This window comes from Dama dama, chromosome 26 (assembly GCF_033118175.1).
Source record: "Dama dama isolate Ldn47 chromosome 26, ASM3311817v1, whole genome shotgun sequence".
Lineage (NCBI taxonomy): Eukaryota > Metazoa > Chordata > Mammalia > Artiodactyla > Cervidae > Dama > Dama dama.
Genome location: NC_083706.1, coordinates 52359156 through 52387014, shown reverse-complemented (window position 1 = coordinate 52387014; position 27859 = coordinate 52359156). Strand labels below are relative to the sequence as shown.

At 41.3% G+C, this 27859-nt stretch overlaps 1 protein-coding gene across 1 annotated transcript in view; it reads right to left on the bottom strand.

Moving 5' to 3' along the window:
• Positions 1-27859, bottom strand: part of PACRG (parkin coregulated) — a 503822-nt gene that overhangs the window by 199205 nt on the left and 276758 nt on the right. The gene's annotated exons all lie outside the window — the stretch shown is intronic.

The following is a 27859-nucleotide window of genomic DNA, read 5'->3' as shown; positions in this document are numbered from 1 at the left end:
TTTTAATGGTTGATTAAATTCCTAAAATGTCCAAATCACTAGGATGTTACCGACTATTAATTAAGGAAAATTTTTAATAGGTCTATGATTAATTCCCTTGAAGACCTTGACTAGCCTAGCATCATTGTCCAAGAGAAATCCTTACCTGACTTTAAAATCTAACAAGCCCCTTCCTCCCCCTTCCCATCAACTCTCTTATCCATACGACCAACCAACTGGTTTACGTTTTAACTATGTGTGTTCAGTTGTAATTAATTAGCTATGTCAGTAATGATGCAAACACAAGGGTCATTAAGAAGTAGCTTTCAACTGCTTGCTTTTTAAAATTCCTCAATGACTTTGATAATTTGATACTGGTATTACCTAAATAAGCAAACCCAAGTGAAAACCTGGATTATCAGAAAAGAAAAATTAGGGTGTTAAAAATTCACTTAAAATTCAGAATATGATTCGTTTCTGAAAATGAGTGCCCCTCAGGCATTTAAATATATGATTCAATTTGTTAAAATTTGATTTACATACTGTGTGCCAGGAACACGTTTAGTAGATAAAGTGAGGTACACCTAAGCTGCAAGCACATTCTCCAAAGAGACCTGGCTAATACAGTTAGAATACAAACAGGAAGCAAGGCTTAGCATGAAATCGCACAGATCATTTCAAAAGAGCACAGGTCCTGCATTAAAGAGTACAGAAATCACAGGAATGTTCTATAACGATGAAGCATTAAGACAGCCATCAATGCTCTGACACCAACCATAAATGTGCTTCAAAGAGGGGGTATTGGGAAAAGAAAAACAAACTCTTGAATGCACTTAATTAGGCACTTCAAACCACAGCAGAATGCTCTCTATTGGTTCTAAGCTTCGCAGTTACTGAGCTTGGAGGGGGAATGTTATTTTGCCCCAGGCAGTTCAACGCGCTGTGTGCGTGTTGTTTGCATAAACACCTCATTATGCGCAAACGTGGCAGGAGCACCCCGTATTTACTTCGCCCTTATCAATAGCATCGACATCGTGTTCCTCACCCTGCAGTATGGAAATCTCATTGATTTTGCCAGTGTTTACAAGAGGATCATAAACCCCAGAGATGACTGATTTCGTCGGCTCAAGAGTGAGGTGCAGCTGGGTCACTGGGATGCGTTTCGGTGGAAGAGGGAGGGGAGCTCAGGGGTGCCCTGCAGGGGAACCAGGTCTTTCTGACCTCGGGTACCAGCTGTGGGCAAAGTGGGTGGCGAGAAGGGATGCGCACGGATTACTTGATGAAAAATGACGGCCACCTCTGAGGATGGAGGGAAGGGAGGCAGAGGAGAGAGGCACAGAGAGAATCGAGTCAGTGACAGAGCAGGTCCCTCAAGTGCCAGGAAGCACTCTGGCCTGACCCACTGGCGGACATGTGAGTATTTATTCTTCCCACTTACTTGCTGAAGGAAGGCACAGAGGGAGGCGTTTGGTGGCTCACGTGGGGTCATAACGGCCACCAGGAAGGAGCGGGAACGGAACCCAGTTCCCCTATCAGCTACACGATGGTCCGCTCAAGAGGTTGCTTCCTTCATGTTCTTGACCTCAGTTAGCTGATCTGTGTCAGCAAGACACGTCCTCGGGGTTGATCAGCAAAGTGGTGGCTCAGAGCCAATCCAGGGCCTGCTTCCGTGGATTGCTAGAGGCATACGAACCCGACCTTGATGTTCTGTAGTCCCCTCACCCTTAGCACATAACCCGTGTGCTGGTCTTCAGGAGCAGCTTGCATAGAACCACAGATAAAATCACTATGCAAAGCAAAGCTGTTTTATTTATTTATTTTTTAATTAGAAATCCCTTCTTGTTTGTCTCTCAACATTCGGTGAGTTGACATATTTCTTCTTCTACAAAAAGTGTCCTTTGTCCCAAGAGCGTGTATGCTGAAGCATCAGAGTTTTGGGAAAGGGGTTGTCTAGGGAGTTGAATTGTCTCTTTTCCATGACAGCTAGTACTAAGATAATCTCATGAGACTATAAACGTAGAAATATTAAGAAAAGAAAACAACTCACTAGCACATTTGTATCCAGCACTTTTAGCCTGGTGACTATGTGTTTCTAGAATTGCAGGGAGGTTTTCCAATTTGACACAGAACAAGAAATGTGAGTTCTGCTCCCAGGAGAACAAGAAAGAATTCATTATAAGAGACAAGGTATGATCCTAACACCCTAAACTAGAGCAATGACAGGAAGGGTGGCTGGCGATAGTGGGGGAAGAAATGAAGTTGCTAATGAGAGAGTAATAAAGTTGGTAAGTGCTTGCAACTTGGAGTGCAAAGGAAATAAACTACTGAAAGATTGCTCCATTTGGTTTTTTAAAGAAGTTGTCTGGTAGAGAAATCTTACATACACAGTCACAGATTTTCTTCAGCAATATGAAACATGTCATGAATCCAGCTTGTTGGGCTATCCAATAAAATGCTATTTACCAAAACCAAGCAAAACGTCAGTATGGAACTCTGTTCAGTGTTATGTAACATTGTTATGTTCAACGTATGTGACAATGTTATGTTCAATGTTATGTGTTATGCAGGGGAGAGCAGTTTAAGGGAGAAAGGATTCATGTATATGTATGGCTGAGTCCCTCCACTGTTGACCTGAGATTATCACGACATTGTTAAACGGCTATACCCCAAATAGAAATGCATTTGGCCATACCCCAAACAAAATGAAAAGTTAAAAAACAAACAAAAAAAAAGATGTTAGCATGTTTTTTGAAGTGTTGACCCAGTGTTCTGTGATGGTGATATTTTGCTTTAAGGCTAAAACAGCTCTCTAAGCCTCATCATGAGGCGACAAGAAGCCGACATTTACTGAATTTGTGTGGACAACTTTGACCTCAAACAGTATCACTTATGCCAATGCTAAATCTCAAGTAACAGAAGACTATCAACGATGATAGAATTTTTCACATGTTGAGGAAGGAACACACAAGATTTTGATACATCTATGATACAGTATAATTTGAAATGCCAACTTGTCTGAGAAGAAAGAACCAAATTTCAACCAATGCGTTAGAATTTTGGAGGAACTGAACAGAAATTGAGCTGTTCTTCTGAGAACAGAAGAAAGATAAAGCACAGCAAATGAGTGTTGAATTGGAATGTCAATAAGAGAAAGTAAGACCACCTCTTAATATATTTTGGAATATGACAAAGTAAAAGTAAACCTTGCCCAGAATCAGTCAATAGGAGAAGAGTACCCAAGAAGAATATGCACCAATAACTCTGACAAAAGCCACGAAGTAAAGAAGGCCCTGGATACAAGGAGAGCATCTGAGTGAGAACCACAGAGCCGAGTGAAGACCGAAGTGGGAGACGTTACAGAAAGCAAGGTTTTGCTTAAATATAGGGGAACAAATTTTCAGTTAAGGTCTTCAAAACTGGTGTTACTTGCACTCTGGTGCTGGGAGGATCACGTGATTCAGGGGTGTAAGCAGAGGTCAGATGGCCTCTTGTCGAGGGGTGCACTCTTTGGAGACCCACCACAGGTGAAGCAGGGCCTTTCTGATGCAGTCCAGGAGCCTACTGTTTGTCCTCTCCATCACATGCTGTGGCCTTCATTTTCAATGCATCCCTGCCTGACAACTCCAGTTAAAACCGATGGTTCTATTGATACTCTTTCTGTGCATTTTCAGTGTCTCTCCATTTCTCATCATATTTTTCTTTGATTTCCAAACAAACAAACAAAAAAGAAAGTCCTTCCGGTTTTAGATTTTAATCTCCCTATCTACTAAAATTTTTTCTGTGCTTCTAATCCTATTCATGGTTCTCTTTCCTTTCTCTCTCTCTTCCTCTCAAACTAACTGCACGTTCGTTCAAGCTGACGACCTAGCCAGCCTTCCTTTAGAAGGAATGACTTTCTCCTTGATCATTTTTAGCAACTTATCTAGCCCAAACTTATACAAAAGTGAAACCAGGGGTTTTTTCCCCCCCCCTCACTCCAAGTTACAATTAATTCACATCTTTGAATGGACAAATCTTACAAACCCTTCTTTCTAAAGCACATTTCTTGCAATTGTTTTGAATCATCTCAAGTTAAGTCTTGCTGACGAGGAGGACTTCTGTGCAGAAACCAACACTGTCAGCAAAAGTGTCTTTCTACACAAAGAACAGATGACTGCACGGGAGGGACTGTACACTTCAGAACGAAATTTCTCACTTTTCAAGGCTATCCATATTGTCATGTCCAAGCGGTACTTCAGGTTGCATTAATAAATTCAGCAAATGTGTATACACGCTGTATTGACTACTTTAAAAGAATTTTAATATTTAATATGTGCTGTAAAATTTGGATTATTATATATGTTATACATCTAGTAAAACACTTGCACAAACTATATCTAAGTAAAAAATTCCATCCTATTGAAAAAATAATTTGACTGTTAGTTTTCATCCAAGATCAATGCCACTTACTATTAAAAAAAAAAATAAATCACAAGAAATAACTAATATTGAGCACTACTTTTTAAAAAAAAATTAGTAGCAAGAATGAAAGTAGAAACTTTGGAACAAGCTGCAAGTTTAAGAGTGCTTTTACTTGAACATGGCTGGCTTGAACACTGGAAGATGAAATCAGTATATTGGAACTGACTTGTCTAACAAGCTATAAGGAGATACCTAATTAGGTGCAGTTGAAACACAATATTCGTGAAATGGGGAAAACTATAGAATTTACCACCTTTGGTTCCTCTTTCCATTTGAACAATTCTCTCAGTGCCCTTTTGCTAACTGACCAACAGCATGCAAATGACTTAATCCTTCTGCCTCCATTTCCTTATCACTTAAATCAGATTAGGGATAATTTCTTCCTCCTAGGTTTGTGTAGATTAAATGAGATGATTCAAGAAAAGTGTTTAACCTAGCATTTGGCATGTGCCATAGAAAAAATAGATAACTATCAGCTATTGCTAAAAATTAAATAATACAAAAAATGTGGGGCAAATTAAATAATCTCACTAAAAATTTTTTTAAAAATAGGAATATCTACTCTAGAAATACAAGTGGCAGAACAATTTCCCTGAAATTTATATTAATGAAAGACACAGTTTAGATAAGCCATCAATTCTAAGAATGCATCAATTTTTAAGAGAAGAGATTTCTAACTTTCCATAATTAATTTCACAAAGATCACAGGATCATGTCACAACATTGCATATTAATTCATGGCCTTGATAACAGGCTTCCCTGGTGGCTCAGATGGTAAAGAATCTGCCTGCAATGCAACAGACCTGGATTTGATCCCTGGGTCGGGATGACCCCTTGGGGAAGGGAATGGCAATCCACTCCAGTATTTTTGCCTGGAGAACCCTATGGACAGAGGAGCCTGGCAGGCTATAGCCCATGGGGTGGCAGAGTCAGATATGACTGAGCGACTAACGCTTGATAATAGAATTCTAAAAAACTTAGCTTCCTGGTGTAAAACACTTCAGTATAACTTTTATAGAACATATCATGTTTTCAGTGACCCAATGTTGAACCATTTCTCCTGAACATTTATAGATTTTTAGCATTTATAAATTTAACTATATCAATGGCCACTTTTTTTTTTAATCTTTTCTATTTTTAAGCGTGTTTTTTTCTTGCTGGTTGAACATTTTTTGAGCCAAGTAGATCAAGCCATTGTAGCTTCAAAAGCAATAGCTGAATGCTAATAATTTTAATTGCACAATTTGAGTCAATTTTATATTATACATGCCAAGGATTTTCAACCAAGAAATTAAACAGTAATTAGAACTTATCTTTCAGTTACAATCTAAGGGTGTTATATCTTCAAATGTGTTGGACTGTATCTCACGGCGTTTTATAATGGAAATTCTTGCATTACAAATCCATCATTTAACAGGCGTACTTGGTAGATTATGCATTAGGCATGGAACTTATTTATTTAGAGAAACTTAGCTATAGCAATACTAAAATCATTTATATGCTACGTGATTATTACCTTGGAAAGACTTTATTTGGAATGAATTATGCTTTGTTTTCAAAGTATGGGAAACTAAGAGAAATTTAACAATGCAATCGATTTTCTGATAAAAGGAGAGAGAAAATTCTAAGAAAAAGTAGGCTAGCTTTCAGAAACAACTTCATAGAAGTGCTTCTCCATAAGGCATGGGATAGGGTAGATAAATGGCACGGTTTAGGCTACTTCACAGATAGTACAAGAAGACTTGTCCTGTGAGTTACTGTCAAAATTAGGAGAATATTGTTCTCTGTAATCTACAACTGTTCTTAAATCAAAATACTGATTTGGTAAAATAATAATAATAATGAAGAATAAATGGCAAGAGCAATTTTTAATCTTTGTTCCTATTGTTATTTGGAAGAATTCTTGGTGGGGGGGAAAGAAACTGTGAACTGTTCCACCTAAAACAAGTGGTCTTTCCCTAAAGAATTGTATTTGAAAAACAAAAATGTTCAGCAAATTAAATTTCCTGAGAGTAAGGTTTATACTTGCTCTGTAACTTATTAAAATTTTCCAATCAATGTAATAATCACAGGGAAGTATTATTTTAGCCTTCTCCATCAAGTAATTCTGAAATAAACATCAAACATCACTGGCTAATAAAAAACAATCCAAATTTATCAAGCAAGCAAAATTTATTAAATTATGGTTTCAGCTATCCATACATTGTAGTCAATACAATCCTTGATTCGTCATGTGTTCACTGAATTGTTTTACTTTGCCTATTATAATAGAGTTAAACTGTTCTTATGTCTATTTTATTCTACTTTTCTAGTTTCATTATAATGCTATCATTATTTTGTTCTACTTTCCTTATAAAGAACAATTAAAGTTCTATTATTTCCTTACAGCTATCAGTTCAAATTTATTATTCTGAAAAGTAGCTCTTTTTGAGATAAAAATAATATTTAGCTTACTTAGCCCATAGCTGGCTTCACAATGTTAATATCTTGACTATCAGCATTATATAGAGAGTTCAGCCATGTTCAACTCTTTGCAACCCCATGGACTGTAGCCTGCTAGGCTCCTCTGTCCATGGGATTCTCCAGGCAAGAGCACTGGAGTGGGTTGCCATGCCCGCCTCCAGGGGATCTTCCTGACCCCATATTGAACCCACTTCTCAGGTGACTCCTGTATTGGCAGGTGAAATCTTTACAACTGAGCCACCTGGGAAGTGTATGTAGAGAGCTGTTGTTGTAGTTCAGTCGTTCAGTCCTGTCCAACCCTTTGCAACCTCATGGACGGCAGCATACCAAGCTTCCCTGTCCTTCACCATCTCCCAGAGCTTGCTCAAACTCATGTCCATTGAGTTGGTGATGCCATCCAATCATCTCATCCTCTGTCGTCCCCTTCTCCTCCTGTCTTCTATCTTTCTCAGCATCAAGGTCTTTTCCAATGAGTCGGCTCTTTGCATCAGATGGCCAAAGTACTGGAGCTTCAGCTTCAGCATCAGTCCTCCAATGAATTTTCAGGGTTCATTTCTCCTGGGATTGACTGGTTTGATCTCCTTACTGTCCAAGGGATGCTCAAGAGTCTTCTCCAACTCCACAGTTTGAAAGCATCAATTCTTCTGCAGTCAGTGTTCTTTATGGTCCAGCTCTCACATCCATATATGACTTAGGGGAAAAACCATAGCTTTGACTAGATGGACCTTTGTTGGTAAAGTAATGTCTCTGTTTTTCAATACACTGTCTAGGTTTGTCATACCTTTTCTTCCAAGGAGCAAGCTTCTTTTAATTTCATGGCTGCAGTCACCAACTGCAGAGATTTTGGAGCCCAAGAAAATAAAGTCTGCTACTGTAGAGGCACTGTATAGAAACTGAGATATATCTATTTCAATTTTTGCATCCATTAATGTATCCCCCTGCTGGATCATTGAAAAAGCAAGAGAGTTCCAGAAAAAAACATTTACTTTTGCTTTACTGACTACACCAAAGACTTTGACCATGCGGATCACAACAAACTGTGGAAAATTCTTAATGAGATGGGAATACCAGACCACCTGACCTGCCTCCTGAGAAATCTGTATGCAGGTCAAGAAGCAACAGTTAGAACTGGACATGGAACAACAGACAGGTTCGAAGTCAGGAAAGGAGTACGTCAAGGCTGTTATTGTCACCCTGCTTATTTAACTATCATGCAGAGTATATCATGCAAAATGCCAGGCTGGATAAAGCACAAGCTGGAATCAAGATTGCCAGGAAAAATAACAATAACCTCAGATATGCAGATAACACCACCCTCATGGCAGAAAGCAAAGAGGAACTAAAGAACCTCTTGATGAAAGTGAAAGAAGAGAGTGAAGAAGTTGGCTTAAAACTCAACATTCAGAAAAATAAGATCATGGCATCCGGTCCCAGCACTTCATGGCAAATAGACGGGGAAACAATGGAAACAGTGATAGACTTTATTTTTTTGGTCTCCAAAATCACTGCAGATGGTGACTGCAGCCATGAGATTAAAAGACGCTTGCTCCTTGGAAGAAAAGCTATGACCCCCTAGACAGTATATTAAAAAGCAGAGGCATTACCTTGCCAATAAAGATCCGTCTAGTCAAAGCTATGGTTTTTCCAGTAGTCACGTACGGATGTGAGAGTTGAGCTATAAAGAAATTGAGTGCTGAAAAACTGATGCTTTTGAACTATGGTGTCGGAGAAGACTCTTGAGAGTCCCTTGGATGGCAAGGATATCCAACCACTCCATTCTAAAGGAGATCAGTCATGAAGATTCATTGGAAGGACTGATGCTGAAGCTGAAGCTCCAATACTTCCAAAACTCATTGGAAAAATCTTGATGCTGGGAAAGATCGAAGGCAGGAGGAGAAGAGGACGACAGAGGATGAGATGGTTGGATGACATCATTGATGCGATAGACATGAGATTGAGTAGGCTCCGGGAGTTGGTGATGGACAGGAAGCCTGGCGTGCTGCAGTTCATGAAGTCGCAAAGAGTCAGACACGACTGAGTGACTGAAACTGAACTGAATGTATTCTCCAAAATTCCTTTGATTTTAAAAATGTGTGTGAATGTCTATGTTCATGTGGATCTGAGTTATCTAATAAAGCTATCTATTTTCGTAGTTTTACAATGTACCCAGTATTCTGAAATACCGCCTTTGATCTGGCCTCTTTGTCCTTTATCATCTTGGTCCATACCCAGGAAATGGGTGGATACATTGACCAAGAGATCAAAAGCAGGGAAAAAAAAAAAAAGAGCTTCTAACCTCTTTGTGTGTGTGCATACTCAGTTGTGTTCGACTCTTTGCAGTCAGCCAGCTTTAGAAAACAAAATATATACATTTTGAATCAAGCTAATTTAGCTTTGAATCTTGACTGCTACTGAATGACCTTAGGTGAAGCACTAAAATACTTCCATTGTTTGTAAACTAGTCTTAATACTTGGTAGTTGTATTACTACTTAATAGTTAATAATATGGTAGTTGTGAGAATTAGGTGATGTATAGGAAAATTCCAGAGAATGAATGGTATGGGATGTTCATTCCATTCACGACAATTGACTTTTCATGTTTGAGATAGCAGTTGCCTCACTTTGCAAGTTGAATTAGACTCAATATACTGCCTTAAGTCACTTTTTAAATTTTTTTGATATTTACATTTCTGACTCAGGATGCTAATAGCATGTCATAGTTTAATTGGAAACACTTTTTCTTTCTCATGGATGCATAAAACATAAAATATTTTTAACACTTGATTACATCTTACATTTAATGAAATACAGTTAAATGCTTCCACATTTATTTTGAAATGTGCTCTAGGGAGAAAATTCCTTCTAGAAAGATCTGGTCCTTAAGGTGATTGGACTGTGTACACTGTTTTTGTTGAAAATTGTAAGAAGAAATGCCACTAGATTAAAAAACATATATCTGAACTCCTTCTGGCAAAAAGAGTGAAGTTACACTAGAGATTTAGTTAGTACTCAGTGTTTGACACTTTTAATCAGGTGAACTTGCTGCTAGCTTCCTGTGTTCAGAGTTTTTCTCAAGCTATTATTGATCACTACTCCACAAAAGAAATTGATATGAAAACATTTTCGCTTGATAATGCATATGAATTTGTGGGGAAGATTAGCAACAGCTGCTTTGATCTGACAGCATATAATAATTGTTAAAGTGGATCAATGAAGCTTCCATTTACTTTAGTACATTAAATGCAAGAAATCTGTTGCTCAAAACCCCTATTTCTGACAAAGCAATTTACATTTTCAGAGTTATCTGGCACTCAGGTTTGGATGTAGGATCTATTTATTTTTGAGGCTTTGGCCATGGCTCATTTCGGTCATATGACCTTGGGCAAATCATTAGATCCAATTCTTAGCTTCTTCATCTGTAAGGCAACTATACCAATTCCAAAAACAATACTTCCCTGTCCTTTCTATTGCTGGCCTGTGGGAATTTTAGGTGTGTGGATGGCATTACTCAGGAAATGAAATATACTGTCTGTGTCGAGCAGCATAAGTAGGACAGAGAACATCACTGTCTAACAGGCTAATCAGGTTTGGCTGGGGATGCTGTCCTTCTGTCACTGGCTAATTTTTTGAAAGATAGGTTTAACTTCTTGATTCTTCTCTCCACTTAAATATGAATCATCAAACTATTAGATAATGTGATTCAACTCTGAGATAACACGAAGGCCTTTAAACTCTGTGTCCTGCCACCCTCTCCAAGTTTTGCACATCCGCAGTCTTCTCTGAATTTATCGTGGGAGGATAGAACTGTGCTGACTTTGTGAAAACTTTAGGAAGTAAGATTAATTCTGTGTCCTCTTGTACACACGCCTCAAGGTTCCAGTCATGGCCACCTGGACATCAGCTTTTGGGTGACTGAATCCAGAGACATGGTTCTAAAGCTGTCCCCCATGATTTCTGTCCTCTTGCTAGTCAACCAAACACTAGTCTAAGTACTGTTGTTGTAGGACAGACTTTGACCTTAAAATAAGATTATCCAAGATTATCTGCACGGACCCTCAAAAGCAACAGACGAAGGCAGATGAGAGGGCTGGTCAGAGAGATCAGAAGTGTGAGAAAGGCTTGAACTGCCATTTCTGGTTTTGAAGATGAAAGGGGTCATGAACCAGGGCAGGTGGGCAGCCTCTAGATGTTGACAGCTACCCAGGGTTGTCAGCCAGCCAAGACATGGGGATTTTAGTCCTACAACAACCTTGAACTGATTTTTACCAGGAAGTAGATCCTTCTCTAGAACTTCTATAATGAAAGCAGGGTGGCTGACACCTTGATTTCAGCCCTATTAGATTCTGATCATAGTATTTATGTCCATTGGCTCTACACCCTTAAAACATTAAATATCACTGCAATGATGACCTACAAGACCTTCTAGAAAGAAAGTGAAAGTCGCTCAGTCATGTCTGACTCTTTGCAACCCCATGGACTATACAGTCCATGGAATTCTCTAGGCCAGAATAATGGAGCGGGTAGCCTTTCGCTTCTCCAGGGGATCTTCCCAACCTAGGAATCAAACCCAGGTCTCCCACATTGCAGGTGGATTCTTTACCAGCTGGATTAAAAGGGAAGCTCAAGTATATTGGAATAGGTAGCCTATCCCCTCTCCAAGGCATCTTCCTGACCCAGGAATCAAACCAGGGTCTCCTGCATTGCAGGCAGATTCTTTACCAACTGAGCTATCAGGGAAGTCCCTGATATCAAGTGACCTCTTGCCACTTCTAGACCTTCTAGAGCTAACACCAAGAAAAAGATGCCCTTTTCATCACAGGGGACTGGATTGCAAAAGTAGGAAGTCAAGAGATACCTGAAGTAACAGACAAGTTTGGCCTTGGAGCACAGACTGAAGCAGGGCAAAGGCTGACTGAGTTTTGCCAAGAGAACGCACTGGTCACAGCAAACACCTTCTTCCAACAACACAAGAGACGACTCTACACATGGACGTCACCAGATGGCCAACACCGAAATCAGACTGATTGTATTCTTTGCAGATGAAGATGGAGAAGCTCTATACAGTCAGCAAAAACAAGACCTGGAGTTGACTGTGGCTCAGATCATGAACTCCTTATTGCCAAATTCAGACTTAAATTGAAGAAAGTAGGGAAAACCACTAGACCATTTGGATATGACCTAAATCAAATCCCTTATGATTATACAGTGGAAGTGACAAATAGATTCAAAGGATTAGATCTGATTGACAGAGTGCCTGAAAAACTATGGACGGAGGTTCGTGACACTGTACAGGAGTCAGCAATCAACACCATGCCCAAAAAAAAGAAATGCAAAAAGGCAAAAATGGTCGTCTGAGGAGGCCTTGCAAGTAGCTGAGAAAAGAAGAGAAGCTAAAGGCAAAGAAGAAAAGGAAAGCTATATCCATCTGAATGCAGAGTTCCAAAGAATAACGAGGAGAGATAAGAAAGCCTTCCTCAGTGATCAGTGCAAAGAAATAAAGGAAAACAATAGAGTGGGAAAGACTAGAGATCTCTTCAAGAAAATTAGAGATACCAAGGGAACATTTCATGCAAAGATGGGCACAATAAAGGACAGAAATGGTATGGACTTAACAAAAGCAGAAGATATTAAGAAGAGGTAACAAGAATACACAGAAGAACTATACAAAAAAATCTTAATGACCCGGATAGCCATGACGGTATGATCACTCACCTAGAGCCAGACATCTTGGAATGTGAAGTCAAGTGGGCCTTAGGAAGCATCGCTATGAACAAAGCTAGTGGAGGTGATGGAATTCCAGCTGAGCTATTTCAAACCCTAAAAGATGATGCTGTGAAAGTGCTGCTCTCAATATGCCAGCAAATTTGGGAAACTCAGCAGTGGCCACAGGACTCGAAAAGGTCAGTTTTCATTCCAATCCCAAAGAAAGGCAATGCCAAAGAACGTTCAAACTACTGCACAATTGCACTCTTCTCACACACTAGCAAAGTAATGCTCAAAATTCTCCAAGCCAGGCTTCAACAGTCTGTGAACCAAGAACTTCCAAATGTTAAAGCTGTTTTAGAAAAGGCAGAGGAACCAGAGATCAAATTGCCAACACCCGTTGGATCATAGAAAAAGCAAGAGAGTTCCAGAAAAACATCAATTTCTGCTTTATTGACTATGCCAAAGCCTTTGACTGTGTGGATCACAACAAACTGTGGAAAATTCTTAAAGAGATGGGAATACCAGATCACCTTACCTGCCTCCTGAGAAATCTGTATGCAGTCAAGAAGCAACAGTTAGAACTGGACATGGAACAACAGACTGGTTCCAAACTGGGAGAGGAGTACGTCAAGGCTGTATATCGTCACCCGGCTTATTTAACTTATACACAGAGTACATCATGCAAAATGCCAGGCCAGATGAAGCACAAGCTGGAATCAAGATTGCTGGGAGAAATATCAGTAACCTCAGATATGCAGATGACACCACTCATGGCAGAAAGCAAAGAGGAGCTAAAGAGCCTCTTGATGAAAGTGAAAGAGCAGAGTGAAAAAGTTGGCTTAAAACTCAAAATTAAAAAAAAAAAACTAAGATCATGGCATCTGGTGCCATCACTTCATGGCAAATAGATGGGGAAACAATGGAGACAGTGACAGACTTTTTCTTGGGCTCCAAAATCACTGCAGATGGTGACTGTAGCCATGAAATTGAAAGACACTTGCTCCTTGGAAGAAAAGCTATGATAAACTTAGACAGCATATTAAAAAGGAGAGACATTACTTTTCTGACAAAGATCCATCTAGTCAAAGCTATGGTTTTCCCAGTAGTCATGAATGGATGTGAGAGCTGGACCATTAAAAAAAGCTGAGTGCTGAAGAATTGATGCTTTTGAACTATGGTGTTGGAGAAGACTCTTAAGAGTCCCTTGGACTGCAAGGAGATCCAACCAGTCCATCCTAAAGGAAATCAATCGTGAATATTCATCAGAAGGATGGATGCTGAAGCTGAAATGTCAATAATTTGGCCACCTGACGTGAAGAATGGACTCATTGGTAAAGGTCCTGATGCTGGGAAAGATTGAAGGCAGGAGGAGAAGGGGATGACACGGGTTGAGATGGTTGGATGGTATCACCGACTCAGTGGACATGAGTTTGAGCAAGTTGCAGGAGTTGGTGATGGACAGGGAAGCCTGGCATGATGCTGCCCATGGGGTCACAAAGAGTTGGACATGACTAAGTATCTGAACTGAACTGATTGTGTATGCAGTTAAATTTATGGCAGTTTGTTATGGTCACAAGAGTAAATGAATACCCTATCCATCTATCTACTTATCCATCTATTTAGTAAATATTTATTGAATTAAAAACTCCCAGGAACTGATGATGAGGCAATGACAAAGAGATTAAAGTTCTTGTCTTCATGGAATTTGTATTTTAGTGACTATATCCAGACATTTAAAAAGACCCTAGAGCTTCTAGTTTATCCCTGTTTGATTCTCTAGGCGAATTAGATTAGAATAAGTCTAGACCTATGAAGCATTTCTGACATTGGAGAATGCTCTAGATGACACATTGTCCCCCATGGTCTATGTCTTATGCCTTTGGATGGACTCTCAAATCGACTTGGTTAATAGTTTCAGGTCTAATAGCCTCAGATGCTCTTTGGATGAGTTTATAAACACAGTACACATATTATAAAGTAGTTCTTGGCAAAGATTTAGCAGAAAATATGTGTAAAGGAACACTTAACAAAGATTCAGCAAACTTTGGTCCTAGAAATTCTAAGAGACAGCTGATTAACAATATTTAGTGACTCCAGTTGACAACACTGTCTTACATATTTGAAAGTTGCTAACACTACCATAGATCTTAAAAGTTCTCATCACAAGGAAAACAAATTTGTAATGATGTAAGGTGACGGGTGCTAACTCACCTTCATGTGGTAATTATTTCGGAATACATACATCTATCAAATCATTATGGTTTGCAATTAAACTTATACTATGTGTCAATGACATCTCAATAAAGTTGGAAATCAAAACAAACTAAATCACAATATGTGAGGGATCTCCCCAGGAATGGAAAAGTGGAACCAGGTTGAGGAGGCGGATTTCCCCACTCTTCTACAAGAAGATGATGGTCATGGTGGTAAATTTGCACCTTTCTTATATATAGCTCACTGTTTCATTTGCTCAGAAAATACATTAAATCTAAGCAGCACTCTTCTTTCCACTGAAGAGTCTCAACAAGTCTCCCATCAAATCTAGGATTTTCCTGTCCCACATTTGTGCCCTGACCTCAGGGTCAATTACCAAAGAGTATAGAAGAGGTTGGGGTGTGGTGTATGGTCATCAGGGAGCTCCAGTTTGCTTTCTTCTGAGGGTGGAAACCTCCTTCACTACTCAGGTCTCCTGCAGAGGCGTGTCTTGATTCAGACACAGGGCAAAGCTGCAAAGGTGTCTAATGCATTTGGTAAATGGGAAGTGGCTGCAAGATAGCACACCTTCAGTCTTTCAAGGATTTCTAGCAGAGCGGGGCGGCAGAGGATGAGGTGGTTAGAGAGCATCACCAGCTCAATGGACATGAATTAGAGCAAACTCTGGGAGACAGCAGAGGACAGAGGAGCCTGGCGTGCTGCAATTCATGGGGCCGCAAAGAGGTGGACGCGACTTAGGGAATGAACGACAGCAACAACAGAAGAGGATTTGCTGTGCTGGCACATGGTAAACCCTCGATTTCTTATTCAGCGAATCGATGAATAATGTACTGTGTGGTCCTCTCTTTGGCCTCTTCCAAATAACTGGTAAAAAACACACTGCTCTCGGTGGCTCTTGGCGCTAAGTCTGCTGCGTTCGTCTTCCTGTAGGTACTGAGACCAGCCTTGGGGGAAGAGAAAGCAGGCCCAGTGCACCAGAGTGAGCAGTGGACAGCTCGGCAGGTGTGTAAGAAAAGAAGCATGTGAGCAGATTTTGACAGGGTTGTCATCACACCCTTCCCCTTTTTACATCGTTGCCTAAAACTCTAACAGAAATTTTTAAAAATTTTGGTTGGTCATCACAAAAATATAAACATTGCACTGCTTCCCTTGAATATCATCATTCTATATTCACAGTTTATAAGAAACTTTGAAAGGGCTTCCCTCACAGCTTGGTTGGTTAAAAAACAAAAAACTGCCTGCAATGCAGGAGACCCTGGTTCGATTCCTGGGTTGGGAAGAGCTGCTGAAGAAGAGATAGGCTACCCACTCCAGTATTTGGGCTTCCCTGGTGGCAAAGACAGTAAAGCGTCTGCCTGAAATGTGGGAGACCTGGGTTCCATCCGTGGGTCGGGAAGATCCCCTGGAGAAGGAAATGGCAACTCACTCCAGTACTCTTGCCTGGAAAATTCCATGGATGGAGGAGCCTGGTAGGATACAGTCCCTGAGATCGCAAAGAGTCGGACACGACTGAGTGACTTCACTTGAAAGGATAACACATCTTCTAGACAGACCTACATGTCGCCACCTGGTTAGACGGTTATTTACGATATTTACAAGAAAGTAATACCCTCACACAGAAACATAGATAATATTCAATGATTTCCGTTAGAAGAACTTACAAACTCCTCAAAACCTTTATGTGTATAAATACTCAACCAGGCTGGAGGTAGAAACAGAGCTTGAAATAGTGGGAGAATTACTGTGCAATAATCTTGTTAGTATGGCCCAATTATATTATTGCTTTTAAAATTTAAATATTGTATCGTTAATTAGTTTTTTTTTAGTTTGTGATAAAGATAACTTCAAGGCTCGAGAAATAAATTTTAAGAAAAAAATATTGGATTCATCTGGGGGAAGTAGAGGCAGAGCTGGAATAGTTTTGCAAAATCTAAAAGTCACTGAGAGTCATTTTTTTGTTCACCGCCATCTCAAAATGGGTATAAATAGGCTCGCAAAAAGCTGATATTAAAGTACTGTGTTTTGGGGGGAGAAAAGTAAACTGATCTTGGAAGGATCCAAACAGAACTGAACTCCTAATAATACTGCCATCATTACTTTTTTCTTTATTACTTGGAACATTAATTCAAGATGTATATGAGAGCATAATACAGAAAGCAGGCAAGCAAAGCAGTATCAATAATATTTGCAGTTTTTCTAAGAAAATGTGTCTATTGTATTTTTCAATTCCTCCTTCATTGATGGTTAAGCTGATGCTGACTATATACATTCCTCCTTGCTGTCAATGTGAAAAATATAGATTTTTTAAAGGAGGACGATACAAATGGAAAGCTTATTTCCTACTAGGCGGAAAATTCCTCCTACAGGTTCGTGTTTGGCTCGAGTAAACCGGAGTCAGCGCGGCGTGGAGCCGAGCTGGGTGGGCATCGTGGGGCCAGCGCTTGGCCGGCGGCAGGACCGAGGGCTTTCAGGGGACCCGTCCACGACTGGACAGTTGAGGCTGTTAAAGAGAGGCCGCGTGCGGCGAGAGGGCTGCGATTTCTTTGAAGGCGGCTGTGGCTGTGCTCCGTGGAACCCCACCCCCCTGGAAGGAAGGGCCCCGGGTGCCCCCAGCAGTGGGCAACATGAAGATGAGAAGTGAACGGAGCCCGAGCCCGAGAAGCAGGACCAGGGGGGCTGGGCTCCCGGAATTTCCCGGGCCCTGGGGTAAGTGAGCATCTTTTCCAAGCTGGAGGGAGTGATGCTATGGGGTCTTTTCTGCCCTGGATGACAGGCTTCTGGAAGGGCAGAGGGACCAGAGCTCTAGAACTGGAGGTGAATGCGGGGCATGAGAACCGCGCTCGGGGTGGGGGGATCGGCTCAGGGCGCACTGGTCAGTAGGAGGCTCCCTGTCCTCACGGCCCACCGCCCCCCGCCCCACGGCCCTGACAGCCCTATGCTGTGAGACCTGGGGAGCCAGGGTTCCGGGGGTTTGGGAGGGGGCGACATACGAGGCGGAGAGACAGAGGCGAAGCCTTTTCCCACTGCCAGCTTCCAGTCCGGAGCAAACCCCAGCTGGGAGAGGGGAGAATGCTTGAGGATAGAGGAAGTTTCCTGTTTTGATCAGTTCTGTTAAAAGAAGGGACTCGAAGCACTGGAATTTCAAGTGTGACTCAAAGTGCCCAAGGAACCTCTGAGTGAGTGGAATAACACAGGCCCTGCCGAGTTTTATGCAGTCTCAGGGCAAGGCTCCCCCACTGAAGGAAGCTTATTTATTTTTTTGTCTCCAACCCGCTTTTAAATTTGCCTTTTAATAATGTCATGAATAAAGAATATTCAGTGCAACAATTACACTGGTGACATCCTTATTTTTCTCTGCAGTGCCCACATAGAGACCCCTAAAAAGCCTTTTTTTTTTTTGGCGCTCCTGAAAGATTTTCATATAAAGGAAAATGAGAATGAGACCTTAATTATCTGCAAATCCAGAACAGGTGATATTTTAGATGGTTTAAAAAGTACAAAGTATGATCCGGCCGAATATAGGAGCCTCCTAAAATTAAAGCTTTAGAAATCATTATATGCTTTCTTGGTCAGATTAAGTAAAACTTTCTGTTGCATAAACAGAAAAGAACACTTTTTCCTTTTTTTTTCCTCTTTGGGTTAGTATTTGCATGCTTGCTCACTGGGGGTCCATCGTGAGCTTTTGTATACATTCAAGCATATTACACAGATATCCGCAGGCATATCTCAAAGGCCTTAGCTGAACTGGTGGAATCTCCTGCTCACGAAGGTGCCAGTGAGCAGTGGGGGGCTAAGGATTGGGAACCAGCTGGCATCAGATCACTTGGGCTGTAGGTCTTGTGGAGTGCTCAGAGGGGGCCGGCCCGATGGCTAAGAAACACACTGCAGACAGGGCTTAGCTGGCAGCTTAACAAGTGGCCAGTCGTCCCCACTCTCTCCCTGCCTCTGGGCAGGCCAGCAGATAGAACCCACCCAGCCAGAGAGAGGTCAGGAAGACCTCCAGAGGAGGACTCTGTTCTCCACGTCAGAGCGGGATCGGGGAAGTTTCCTGGGAGGCCGGCTGTGTCCTAAGAGTCTTCGGCCTGGGTTGAGGATGGTCTCTCGCAGTCAAGGACCAGGGTGTGGGCCACGTGGCCCATTTGAGTGGGCAGGCGCTGGGGCAGGGATGGCCCCTCAGTTCCAGTCCCCATGTCAAGCCTTTCTTTCTGCACAACCTGCAGCCCTTTTTTGTCGTTCAGTCACTCAGTCATCTCTGAGTCTCGGCGACCCCATGGACTGCAGCACACCAGGCTTCCCTGTGCATCACCGTCTCCCAGAGTTTGCACAAACTGGTGTCCACTGAGTCCATGATGCCATCCAACCATCTCATCCTCTACTTCAGTTTAGAAGTGATGAATGGAAATTGATTTTTTTTTAATGATTAACTAAAAGTGCAAATTGTTCTTGATTTACCAAACTTGCCTTTGATCCAGGACTATCAAGATGTGCCTGGGTGCTGAATTTGTCCGCAGTTCAGAGTTCTTTTGACAGTCTGACCCCTTTAGGTGAACTTACACGGTGGGAGCAGTGGTAAAACTAGAATGATGGAGCAAATGCAGGTGAACCTGGGATGCCCTGGATGAAACCTGGACACTAAGCGTTGTTAAGATTCACGCAGAGAAACTACAAACATAAAAGTTATTTAGAAACTGAAAGCAGTGTCTGTCTTGGAAAGAGGCTCCATCGGGGCAGGCAGCTCCTGATGGATCTCTGGTTTACCAAGGCCAAGCCCTTTGATTACATAAATACTTCTGCCTTCTTCTGAAGTGAACTGAGGGGTCCAAAGGAAGAATTAGAACTATCTTCTGGGGGAGGGAGAGCTGGACAGTAAAAGTTTATCTCTGATACAATATCTCTGCAAGTAGGAACTATGAGCATCTAGAAAACAAATTTTGTATTGCATTTTTGACTGCTGGCATATTAAAAAAAATAGTGATTCTTGAATATTTATGTTTCATCTAATCACCTCACGAAAGTATCATATTAATTCTAACAGATTTAATTTCACTTTCTTTGAGGGAACACAAAACTACCTAAATATAATTTTCTCCATCTTGTGAGATAGGCGATAGACCACAGATTAACACCTGCTAATCTGTAAAGCAATTTCACTCACATTTCATCATCCGCCCTCATTATTGTCATGCTGCCCACACTTCTACGAAATCATCTCCTACCGTTCTCTGCAGGTCACTAAGCTGTTTGTCGTCTTCCCAACAACTTGCTTTTCAAATTGAGGAGATTAAGGCACAGCATAATTCTGTAACCAGCCCAGGTTCACAAGTCCTGAGCCAGGGTTCCACCCCAGTGAAGCCGCGCCTTCACTCTTAAGCACTCCCCCACTGCTTGTTTTTCCACATATTGTCCTACTTGTCCTGGTTCACAAGCTGAGTCCCTATTTATTTATCCAAACCCCATTCAGGCAGAGTGGCCGGACCCTCTCACCCAGCTGGATGGGCAGGGGCAGGCGCAGGCGATGCAGTCTGCCACCTCGAGTGGGTGCCTGGGGTCCTCTGCAAGGAGGGTGTTGGCAGTGCCCTTGGGAGCCTGGGACGTCCCGGGCAGCACCCAGTGCGAAGGCATTTGCTGACTCTGTCAGTTTGCAGCATTACCGAAGAGGGGGGAAAAAAATCAATTTCCTGCCATCTCCTCTACTCCAAACTTGCCCAGATCTCTTTCCTTTCTTAACTAAACACTCACTTCCTGATGAAAGGAAAAGGAAGAGAGCTTTTCCTCATTGTTTTTTTTTTTTTTCCACTTATTTATATTAGCTGGAGGCTAATTACTTTACAATATTGTAGTGGTTTTTGCCACACATATGAATCAGCCATGGATTTACATGTGTTCCCCATCCTGAGCCCCCCTCCCACCTCCCTCCCCATCCCATCCCTCTGGGTCATCCCAGTGCCCCAGCCCTGAGCACTTGCCTCATGCTTCAAACCTGGACTCACCGCTAAAAGAGGGAGTTCTCATCAGGCTTTAAACAGCCAGGTCCGGTTCAGTGATGGCGATGTGATAGAATGAATGGAAGGCATTCGAAACCTCCGACTTTACTCATCACGGGCGGGGCTGTACCGCCACACACGCTGGGAAAGAGTTACCTGGTCTACGTTGAAGAGCCTCCCTCCCAAATTCAAGCCCTTTCTGGAACCTCTGAACTTGGCCTTATCTGGAAATCAGGTCACTGCTGATGTAATTAGTAAAGTAAAGAAGAGGTCGTATGGGAATACGGTGGGCCCCTAGTCCAACCCTGACAAGGACAGGTATCTTTATAAGAAGTGGAGATGAGACTCAGAGACAGACACTCAGGGGAAACGTCATGTGGAGATAGAGGCAGCTACTGAAATGATGCCTCTACAAGCCAAGGAACCCCAAAGATGGCTGGATGCACCAGAATCGAGGAGAGAGGCAGAGAACAGATTCTTTCCAAAAGACTGAGGGTCCCTTGGACTGCAAGGAGATCCAACCAGTCCATCCTAAAGGAAATCAATCCTGAGGATTCATTGGAAGGACTGATGCTGAAGCTGAAGCTTCAATAATTTGGCCACCTGATGTGACGACCTGATTCACTGGAAAAGACCCTGATGTTGGGAAAGATGGAAGGCAGGAAGAGAAGGGGACGACAGAGGATGAGATGGTTGGATGGCATCACTGCCTCGATGAACATGAGTTTGAGCAAGCTCCGGGAGTTGGTGATGAACAGGGAAGCCTGGTGTGCGGCAGTCCATGGGTTGCAAAGAGTTGGACACGACTAAGCGACTGAACAATAACAACAACCAAAAAACTGGAGAGCATGACTCTGCTGACACCTTGGGTGTGGACTCCCAGCCTCCAGAACTGACACAGAACTCTTTGGTTATTTAAGCTGCTCAGTTTGTGGTGATTTATTACAGTGGCCCTACACAGCCCACACAGCCTTCAGAACCAGATTCTGATCCCCTGGGTCATCATCCTACCAGGTCATGTGTTTGAAGATATAGAGACACAACTCTGAGAAGAATGTTTATTCTGGGCAGATGCAGCCATGGAGGTCTACAGGGAAGGGCAGGCAGAGGCAGGTATGTGCCTGCCCCCAGCATAATGGTAAGATTTCACAGTGGTAAGATGGCCATTTCACAGACTGACCACGTATAGGGGCATCAAGTGAACGCATGGCAGCCTCTTCTCCCAGGACCTTCTGTCCCATGGGACTGCTCTCCTGGATCATTGCAGAATCATCAGTGTTCACAGATGCATGTATCCACCATCTCCAGCCCATAAGATTGTCAAGGCTCTGGAAGATCTTTTTGTAAAGAATTCTTGGAAGAAAGGACATTGAACTTGGAGAAGTGAAGACTGAAGTGCTAGTAAAGTTTTACATAATGTTTGCCGGCCTGTCACTTGGAAAAGGGACTAGACATTATCCTATGTGGTTCAGATGAAAGATATAAACCAGATAGTAATATCTGGCATATATTTCACTCACTATAGGGAGTGATTTTCTCTTTGGAAATAAGACAGGCTAGCTCATGAAGTGGTGCTGGAGAAGACTCTTGAGAGTTCCTTGGACAGCAAGGAGATCAAACCAGTCCATCCTGAAGGAAATCAACACTTAGTATTCACTGGAAGCACTGATGTTGAAGCTAACGCTTCAATACTTTGGCCACCTGATGCAGAGCTGAATCACTGGAAAAGACCCTGATGCTGGGAAAGATTGAGGGCAGGAGGAGAAAGATGTGACGGAGGATGAGATGACTGGATGGCATCATTGACACAATGGACATGAATTTGAGCAAACTCCAGGAGACAGTGATGGACGGGGAAGCCTGGTGTGCTGCAATCGATGGGGTGGCAGAGAGTCAGACACGACTCAGTGACAGAACAACATCTCATGAAGTAGCGGGGTTATTTAGGATAGGACTGGATAAACAAGTAATGGTCACACAGACTAGGTCAGTGAATACATTTCACACAGCCAGGTATTAAGCAACTGATTCTTCTTGGTGGGTGACACTCTGCATAGAAAAAAGAAAGTTCAACACAGTTTGGCCATGAAACTAATAGTCTGATAAAGTGTAGTTTAGTAAATTTGGAGAGGGGCATAGGTCAGTTAGGTGGATCTGGCATCTCTTAGGCTCCTATGATTCTTTTCAGACCAGCGAGTTATGTCTTAGTGGAAGAAGAGTTCAGGAGAGTTTAGATAGATACATAATCATTCCAAATCCACCTCTCAGGAATTGTGGAGTAGTATTCTGTTAATAATACTTTGCTCTGTAAACTTAGGACATTCAAAGGCTTTCGAGTCTCATAAACATAACGATGCTGAAGAAAACATGAAGCAAATTTCTAAATCGTGCTAAAATTAGTATAGAATTCCGTGGGGGGCGGGAAACTCTTAATTCAGAATTAAAAGCTCTGTGAAATAAACTTTATGCAAGTCAATCGTAAGACATAATAACTAAAGAAATTTTTTGTAAACAATCAGCTCTCAAAAGTTCATCAGCATTTTAAAGGACCATAAAAATAGGTCCCATAGAACTCACAGAAATACATGAAGAGTATCTGAAACAGGTTGACTGGGAATTCTTAGGTTCTCATTAGCAGCTGTTTAAATAGACTATTAGTGGAAAACAGTTGTTTCTATTTTTCAGAAACTAGTTAAATATCGGGGTGAAAGATCTGGTACAAACTTTTCAAAATCCCCAAAATTCAATTTAATGCTTTCTTATTTCCTGTGTTATTTAATGTGTCTGAATTTGAGTTGAAAAGTTTAAATCTCTTTTCATGGACTTCTATAGGCTACAACATACATTTTACAAAGTATGCATAGGTAAATCTAAGACTGTTTGATGTTCACACACATGGGAGCATGTTATCTCATTATTTCATTTACTTCTGCATATTCTGTGACATAAGATTAATGTATTATTTGGGCTGTTGATACATGGAATCTCCGAACTGTTTCCATTAGAAGCTATTTCAGGACTACTGGTGCAATTAGAAAAAAAAAGTACCTAAGTAAGGATTGCCTCCGAAAAGCAGGGTGGTTGGAAAACCCTACTCTGCAGGCAGAGCCCCGTATTTTAACTGTAAATGTTTTAATGCCGTTTATTGGCTCATGTTTCTCAAATGCAATACACTGCATCGTTAATTTTGTAGCTTCATCTCTGAAAGCTATAAATTGAGCATTCCCACCATCTTCATTTTCTGAAACCTTTAATAATGTTTGTGAAAGAACAAAGGAAAGAAGAGATTGCTGTCACAGAAGCTCTTCTCTTTCTTTCGGTCCACAGCAGTCACTGGAAAGACAGCCTATCTTAGATGTCCACGATTCATTACTCAGAATTAAAGAAAACATGTTCAAGCTTAGATGCTAGTTTGGATCTTCCAAAGAGGACCCTGATCCAGTCACCCCTGACTTGTCACACTTGGCTTCTCTTTTAAAAATAAGGACCTAACCCCAAACATCTGTCACATATTCGAGTGAGCCAGGAAGGGACGGATTAGAGAACCAGTCATCCCTGAGTGAGTCACAGAGTCCTTAATTTATTTGGCTCCCACCTGGTGTTGGCAGTCAGAGGCAGGATGAGTCCTTTGAAATAAAGGTGCTGCTGAGCCGGGCAAACCGGGAGGTCACTCACAGGCTCACAGAAGGACCAGGGGATGAGCTACCATCAGGGGATATAATACATTAGATCACCTACTCCTGTGCGTTATACTGATTTATATAGTATCACTATATTGGTTTACAATATCATGTATGTAACATTGTATGTGTATATAATGTTGCCTGGGGCTTCCCAGGTGCCACTACTGATGAATCTGCTTGCCCACAGAAGAGACAAAACAGATTTGGGTTCGATCTTTGGGTCGGGAGGATCCCCTAGGGTAGGAAGTGGCAACCCACTCCAGTATTCTTGCCTGAAAAATCCCATGGACAGAGGAGCCTGGCAGGCTACCGTTCATGGGGTCGCAGAGAGTCGGAAACGACTGAGTGACGGAACGCACATACATAATGTTGTAAGATGATAATGACTTTCTGGTTTAATACTCAGTCAAGGCCAGGCCCGACATGAAGGGGCGGCCATTATCTCAATTTGTCAAGCTGACCTCCCAGAAAAGACGTTATCGTAAGTATTGTGTGCAGATGAAGAAGTTTAAGTTCAGAGAAGTCTACGTGATCTGCCTAAGGTCACATCTCTTCTGCTCTCAAATGTTAGTCTTTATCCCACTTTGCAGTTCACCCACTTGTCTGTTGCATTTTTTTCTAAGCACAGGCTAGTTACAAACCCTTGAAAGTGTGATATTCATAAACAGAAATTCCAGCTACCCTGTGTCCTAGAGCAGGACTGATCTTGTGGGGCTGGGGTAAATTTCCATGCCTGTAGATGTGGGGACGGGGACCCAGGCTGGTGCTAACAACGTCACCTGCTCCTCCGTATTCTGCCTTATTCCCACTGGTCCCTCGGGGAGACTGCTGACCCGATAGGGCATTGGCAAACTGCTCGGCCCCTCTGATCATTTCAGACAAGGTCCAGCTGACATGAAAACAGGACAGAAATTGCAAAAAAAGAGAGCAGGCAGTAGAATTATTCTAAAGCTTGTGCTTTGAAAGAACGCTAGCAGAAGGACAAGGTCACTTTATTTTGAAGGAATAGCCCCTCTTTCACGCTTTCTTTCAGTCATTTATATTGGGTCTCAGCCTCAAAAACATTTTGCTATAGAACTGGAAAGAAATATATATTTGAATATGAATTGATCAAGACATCGATTATGTGCAAGTAGCGAAAAAAGAAACAGAAAATGAAATTGCTCTCAGAAACACTGAAATTAAAATTTTTTTCCTAATCCTAATGCGGCAAATTTCTAATCTATTTTTAGGTAAATATATCTGTCACTAAAGACATCTGCTTAAATAAAAATGTATATGTGCTTCTGTGGATATGAATAAAATATAATTGTGAAGCAAGATTTATTAAAATGCTATCAAAGCTAAATTGTTTTTATGCTGAAAATACTATTGTAATTGGGAATCCTGTGATGAGCTTCTACTGGCAGGACTGGAGCTGTGGAAACAGCCACTCTGAAGAATAGTTTTGCGTTTTAGAGCTAGAATGCTCTCATTTGGTAATAGGACCCTCTGGAAATACAGCAAACTGCATTCTGGCATTGTACTGACAGGTTTCTAAGATAAGTCGAAAATGAAGCTGAAGCTAATATTTTTCCCCCTCAAATGTCAGAAAGACATTAACCAGAAAAATAGCTGAATGTCAAATTCCTGGTGCATGCATTTAGAAACGTCCCAAATAATCAGCTGTGTGTAGGACCAATTAAGGCCGTGATATAAACGATAAAATCTCCATTTTGGGGATATATTCCTAAACCCAATCACTTCTTTTGTGAAGCATATGAACATTTATAAGATAAAGAATTAAATAGGTATTGATAGTATCAATATAACGAGGCAGACACGAGAGCCAATTGTTTTTAATGGTCTAGGGCTCCCAAGACATTTATCTGTCTTAGTGGCAGTTGTACTTACCCTTGACAGGGTTTCTTAAGAACGAGCGAGATTCTAATTACCTTTTGAATATCACTGTTTTTCTTCTTTTATACAAAGACACAAATGATGCTTAGATTTCAGCTCCAGACCCAAGGACCAGGAGGACATTAACCCATGTGGGGGCGGCCCCTACTCCTACTCCGGCAAGGTGGAAAAGACGCTGGTGCTCACCTTTCACGACCGCCAAGTACAGAAGGAAACGCTTACGTAGGAGAAGAGTTACAGTGAAACACTGGAAACAGTAATGGTCCATATATCACAGGCTTCTGTGAGGGTTACTGAGGAAACATGTGCGAACCACACAACTCAGAAGTGTTAACTATAACTGAGATTTCTGGGAGTGGGCGTTCCCTGATTCTTTCATCTCTGTCTTTATCTCTAGCATTTCTGATTTATCACTATCTCTTATTTGATGCTATTAGACAATAAAAGTATGAATTATGAATCCAGACTACTTAGGCAAGGACTCTTCACAAAGGAGAAATGCTGTAACTAAAACTTTCAGTTTAGACCATAAAAGGTTGAATTACTAACACCCAACTTTTACTTTCCTGAAAGAGTAACCATCTCATCTAAATGTCCACATTAACTCTATAGTTCTTAGATATTTTGCAATGTGTATCAATTCATCCCCTTATGAGTATTCTTAAGCTCCCACAACCCTAGCTGAAGTCGTTTTTACTAAACATGCTTAATATTAAATATATAAGTAGGTCCTGCTACTGAAAGATAGCTAGAGCCTCTGATGATCCCATGATTCCCTGAATAGTGTGACTGATTTAAGGAAACTTTTAACAGTAATTCAGGAATTACATGAAAAATGATTCCAAACAAAGGACTTGTTTGTGATGGAAGCTGTCATATGTGCAGTTTCTGGTTTGATTTTTTTTTTCCCTTTCTATACAATAAGCAGATTATGTTGCAAAGTTTTGCATGCACTGTTCCACTAAATTACTAACTTATTTACATGGCTGTCAGAAATTAACTTCAAATGTTGACTTACGCTGTGCCTAGGAGAAGTATGAGACTTCAGAGTTAGCAACATGAAAGAAAATTAGATTCACATCATTTCAACAGGTACAAAAGGAAAACCACATCGTCAATAAACAGATGTACGTTCACTGCCTCCCAGGAGGTCAGCAGAACTTGCTCACACATTTGTTTGGCTGAAGCAGATTCACTTGAGTGCACCAGTGCTTTCCAAAGTGTACAGAATAATATTGTTTTTAAATAAATGCATCGGCATATATATTTTTAAAATCAGTACTTACCATCAGCTACATAACTACAGATTATCTGTCTTTCTATTTTTTTTAGGAAATAGGAGAACATGTATTAAAACTCTCCAAACCACCTGTACCAGATTTTAATAATACTGCTTTTAAAATTCATCCTAACTTGATTAATAAAAACTAACTTTAATTTTAAGAGGAAATACCCAAAGGCAGAATTACT